Below are 6,551 nucleotides of genomic sequence, written 5' to 3'. Positions count from 1 at the left end.
GGTAGCGTATAACCAGAATAATTATGTCCCTTTCTGTATCTATCTTATCTACTTGCAAGGGCCTGATTTCCTTACATGATAAAAATTGCAAGAATTTTGGATTTGGATTGTTGCTCTGTAGAAGAGGTGTCAAATCAGCAATCAGCTCACTTTTATAAAGATAGGTTAATCCTGAGCTAATTCCAATGATTGATTATAGATTTTACATTGTCCATGCATTCAAGCGTTAATGAAGTAATCATAGATCAGTGGAATTTAAAAACTGAATTAATTGGGTAATGTAATTTTTTTTTTATTGGTATTGGTATTGGTAATGATCTTGGAAAGTTGTTGACAAACTTTTATACTGAATGATCTAGTGCTTCTTGTAAAAATATAGCTAAATGCAAAGCTGGAAAACACACAGTAGATATCATAGGTTGAAGTGACATGCACAGGGAGATGCGACCAACTACCTAGATCTCCTTTCAACCATGTCCCCCTCATGAATTATGGTTTATGCACTTGTTTGAAGTATGGAAAGTGGTGTTTATATTACTTTTCTTTGTCATGACCTTCAAAATAACAGAAAAATCGTAGAATAGTCAAGAGTATACAATTGTAATAACTTATGTACTTGTCCTCAATGTTGAAAAATGTACATCACAGTAGAGTAGAAGCTTGCTTTCCATAGTGCAGGTGATCATGGTCTTTATTTCCTGCAAGGTTTTTATTAAACAAGCGTGAGCCGTTGTTTAGTGGTTAGTGCATCGGACTACTAACACAAAGGTTCCTGGTTCGATTCCCGTTCGGGATGAAAATTTCAGGAACTCAATTTTCGGCTCTCTCTTGACACCATTTCCGAGTATGGTCTTGAGGAAACGATGTTAGTCCGTCGGAAGGGGACGATAAATGGCTGACCCTAAAGACACCCTTGTAGATTTCGAAAAAGAGTAGGCTAATGCTGCTACAAGAAAGCACTCGTACCCGCAAAGTGGAAAGGGATTTTTATAAGTTGCAAAACTTGTTTCCCAATCAACTATAAATAAATATGTTTAAACTAAATTAAACAAGAGTGGACATGCTAAAATGTCTCACCTTTTTTTACTAATCATTGATATTATGTTGATAGTTCTAAATATAAAGCTTTTTAACAACTGTCACATAAACTTCACATTAACCAAGAAAACTAATCATTGACCAATGAACCATAAAAATGAGGTCAAGGTCAGACAAGCATGCAAGGCAGACATGTACAGCTAACAGTTCTTCCATACAACAAATATAGTGACCTATTGATTAGTTAAAGAAAAAACAGACAAACACAAAAAACTGAAAACTGAGCAATGAACCTTGAAAATTAGGTCAAGGTCAAATAAATCCTGCGAGACTGACATATTGATCATAAAATATTTCTATACACCAAATATAGTTGACCTATTGCATATAATATTACTCAAAAACTTAACTTTGACCACTGAACCATGAAAATTAGGTCAAGGTCAGATGAAACCTGCCAGCTAGACATGTACACCTTACAATTATTCTAAGCACCAAATAAAGTAGACCTATTGCAAACAGTATAAGAAACAGACCAAAAGACCAAAACTTAACTATAACCACTGAATCATGAAAATGAGGTCAAGGTCAGATGACACCTGCCAGTTGGAAGTGTACACCTTCCAGTCCTTCCATACACTTAATATACTAGACCTATTGCTTATAGCATCATAGATATGGACTTGACAACCAAAACTTAACCTTGTTCACTGATCCATGAAATGAGGTTGAGGTCAAGTGAAAACTGTTTGACAGGCATGAGGACCTTGCAAGGTACGCACATACCACATATAGTTATACTATCACTAATAATAAGAGAGAATTTAACATTACAAAAATCTTTTTTTTTAAGTAGTCACTGAACAATGAAAATGAGGTCAAGGACATTGGACATGTGACTGACTGAAACGTTGTAACATGAGGCATCTATATACAAAAAAGTATGAAGCATCCAGGTCTTCCAACTAAAATATGAAGCTTCTTAGAAGTTAGCAAAAGCCGCCTCAGGATTACTATCCCTATGTCCACCTTTCTGCGACAAAAGTCCCAGGCTTAACAAACTAGAGGCTCACCTTGGTCTATGTGAATATTAAACAAATGAAGCAGATGGATTCATGACAAAATTGTATTTTGGTGATGGTGATGTGTTTGTATGTCTTACTTTACTGAACATTCTTGCTGCTTACAGTTATCTCTATCTATAATGAACTTGGCCCAGTAGTTTCAGTGGAAAATGTTAGTAAAAATTTACAAATTTTATAAAAATTGTTAAAAATTGACTATAAAGGACAATAACTCCTTAGGGGGTCAATTGACCATTTCAGTCATGTTGACTTATTTGTAAATCTTTGCTGTACATTATTGCTGTTTAACGTTTATCTCTATCTATAATAATATTCAAGATAATAACCCAAAACAGTAAAATTTCCTTAAAATTACCAATTTAGGGGCAGCAACCCAACAACAGGTTGTCCGATTCATCTGAAAATTTCAGGGCAGATAAATTTTGACCTGATATACAATTTTACCCAATGTCAGATTTGCTCTAAATGCTTTGGTTTTTGAGTTATAAGCCAAAAACTGCATTTTACCCCTATGTTCTATTTTTAGCCATGGCGGCCATCTTGGTTGGATGTCCGGGTCACCGGACACAATTTTTAAACTAAATACCCCAAAGATGATTGTGGCCAAGTTTGGATTAATTTGGCCCAGCAGTTTTAGAGGAGAAGATTTTTGTAAAAGATTACTAAGATTTACGAAAAATAGTTAAAAATTTACTATAAAGGACAATAACTCCTAAAGGGGTCAACTGACAATTTCGGTCATGTTGACTTATTTGTAAATCTAACTTTGTTGAACATTATTGCTGTAACAGATTATCTCTATCTATAATAATATTCAAGATAATAACCAAAAACAGCAAAATTTCCTTAAAATTACCATTTCAGGGGCAGCAACCTAACAACCGATTGACCGATTCATCTAAAAATTTCAGGGCAGATAGAAATTGACCTGATAAACATTTTTACATTGTCAGATTTGCTCTAAATGCTTTGGTTTTTGAGTTATAAGCCAAAAACTGCATTTTACCCCTATGTTCTATTTTTAGCCGTGGCGGTCATCTTGGTTGGTTGGCCGGGTCACGCCACACATTTTTTAAACTAGATACCCCAATGATGATTTTGGCCAAGTTTTGTTAAATTTTGTTAAATTTGGCCCAGTAGTTTCAGAGGAGAAGATTTTTGTAAAAGTTAACGACGCCAGACAACGACAACGACGGTTGACGACGGACGCCAAGTGATGAGAAAAGCTCACTTGGCCCTTTGGGCCAGGTGAGCTAAAAATGGCATGTTTACACCAAAGGGAGATAATTTGGAGCTTTTTCAATGATATAAACATTTTGAAAGTTATCTGGGGGCAAACTAGATCGAATTTTTGGGTTGATTTTTGTACCATATCATAAAGTAATAACTAATATTGCAATAAATAAATTTGTAAAGAAAAAACAAATGTTTAATTTTTTGCTGAAACTTTGGTACCCGTGAGCATCCTCAATGCTTTTATGTCACACACACATCATTTGGGAGTAAGAGCAGACTGGTCGGTAAGTTAGAAGCTTATGTGTGATGACATGTTCTAACAGACTGATACCTTGAGAGATATTTAAAACAAGAGGCTCTCAAGAGCCTGAATCGCTCACCTTAATTCTTTTGGTTAAATCTCTCATCAATGATTATTTTGGCTTTTCAATTTATTTAAATGTTTTTTGGATCGTCCTATTTTCTTCAAAAGCCAAAAAAAATAATCATTTTCTCCTATGTTCTATTTTAGCCATAGGAGCTATGTTTCTTGACATACAAGGAAATAAAATATAAAATTTATACTAGATACAACTGTAGGTCACTGTACATACTTCCACAAAGAGTAACTTAAACTGTATGTTCAGCTATCAAAGGTCCTCACATGACATAACAGCTATAAATTGCGGTAACAACTCTAATTTGGCATTAAAATTAGAAAGATCATAGCATAGGAAACATGTGTACTTAGTTTCAAGTTGATTGGACTTCATCAAAAACTACCTTGACCAAAAACTTTAACCTAACCCAGGATGGACAGATAAAAGTATGAACAGGATGCACAGACAAAAAAACATAGGGGCATAGAAATAAAGGGTTAAATAAAGTGAATGTAAGCAGCTATAGGCAACTATCTACAGCCTTGAACAATGAGAAAACCCCATAGCATATAGTCAGCTATAAAAGGTTTGCCCGAAGAACAAACACACAGACCAGAAAACATAATGCCCCTTAGCTATTGTAGATGGGGCATAAAAAATATGTGGTATGATTGTCAATGAAACAACTCTCCACATTGTGGAACTCCCTCTCGTTTTCAAAACTTTAGATACCAGTAATTACAATATTATAAAGAGTTTGATATATTCTAGATATTTCAAATGTTAATGTTCTTTGTTGCCCATTTGCCATTTCTTGTTCCTGGCGTTTCAAAAGTTGATAGCCGATATGTTTCTTATGTTGTGACTACAGTCCCATTCTCTTTTCACAACTATGACCTAACAAATAAGACTACAAAACATTACCAGGTTTGTACCAAAATGAGCAACACAACAGGTGCCACATGTGCACCAGGATCTGCTTACCCTTCCAGAGCAATATCAACCCCAATTTTTGGTGGGGTTCATGTTGCTTAGTCTTTATTTTTCTATGTTGTGTTTTGTGTACTATTGTTCGTCTTTTTCTTTTTTATCCATGGTTTTGTCAGTTTTTTTTTATTCATGCCCCTCTGGTATCTATTGCTCCTCTTCTTCAATAGTATATAACAAACAATGAGACATTTAAATATTTTTAATAAACTGCTGCATTTAACAGACCAATAATTGATATGAAAATACACAAATATGATTATATACTAAAATTACAAAATCTTTCATGACACTATTAAGAGGAGATTGTCTAAAAAATGTACTTTCAATGTATGGCAAGTCGTTATATACTAAATAATTTCAAAAGCCTTATGGCAGAAAAACTTAACAGTAAATGCCAAAACAAGTATTCCTTTTCCAACCCTTCATTTATTTTATTTTCTATAGATGTAGATTTAACTGCAAGGATGTTTATCTTTACAGCAGAATTATATCAAATTTTTAAAATGTTTTAATGGGGAGATCCTAAGTAGTTAACACTCCTTAGAAAATAGATCTGTGGGTGAATTTAAATTTTTTTTTTAAAGGAGAGCTTACACTAAATCAGGTAGAAGTGATATCTTTGACAAACATGCATTATTGTTTATCAATTGAAATTAGTATTTAACAGGTTTCTAACAACATAATTATTAATTAAGCAAAAACAACAATCTGGTTATGAAAAAACATTACTTTCTATTGAGATCAAGAAGTGCAAAAGCTACATAAAATTTGTTGAACACAATGCCTACAGCTATATAATTACAAATGTTTTGTTCCATCTGCTTTATACATGTCATAAAAATTTTAATATTTTTGTGACATTACAGTAACTTTTATCAACTTTATAGATAGAGGATACCTCTTATTTTGCATTCTTAAAAAAACAGCTATTTGAAAAAAATTGTGAAATAGAAGCTTCTTTGGTTACTAGGTGTATAAAAAATTTGTTTCAACTATACATTGATTAATGACATTAGTTATGTCTTATATTGGCAACTGGACGTCTTCATGCTTTAAATGACAAAATAATTATGCCAGCTCAAAGTTGACCAAGCATCACTGATTCTTATGTACAAAATTCAACCTTAACTGCAGAAAAGTGTCATCTTTTATCATTATTTACATTTATCTTTTATGAATGCAATATATATAGCCAATGTACAAACAAGTATTTTATGCCCAACAAACATAAATTGACGTCACGAAAGCTTACACGGTTGAAGACCAAATACTTTGATGGAATGATTACGATTGGAATTGCGGGATATTGTTTCATCGAGGTAATAGGTATATTTAATTTTATTCAGAAAATGAGGATGAGATATTTAAAAAATTTCCATTTGTTTTTTTTACATAATTCTGTTGTGTTTAAATAAGAGAAAAACAGAACTTTATGAAAACGGAGGACCTCCAAATCGTTAACATGTACTAACATTATTACATAGCATTTTCCTAAACAAACTGGACTAAAACTTGGTAATGAAAAAATCAATAGGCAAACATTATCACTTGGGACTTATCAATATATAATACAAACATGGAATAAAAATCTGAATAAACACATATTACATGCACCAATATTAATTATGCAACAACAAAATCTGCACCAATTTGTGACCTAAATGCATATTGTGACTTCTAAAATATATTTTTTTTCCCTGAATAAATTACAGAATTTCCATAAGATGCGTTCTATAAGTAAGCATAGCTCTTGAATAAAAATAACAAGAGGAATATTACAACAATAAGAGCCTCCCTATTTTCACAAGTATTTTACACAAAAATATACATACCGGTAATATAT

This window comes from Mytilus edulis, chromosome 3 (genome assembly GCF_963676685.1).
Source record: "Mytilus edulis chromosome 3, xbMytEdul2.2, whole genome shotgun sequence".
NCBI classification, from domain to species: Eukaryota; Metazoa; Mollusca; class Bivalvia; order Mytilida; family Mytilidae; genus Mytilus; species Mytilus edulis.
This window is presented reverse-complemented; position numbering follows the sequence as displayed.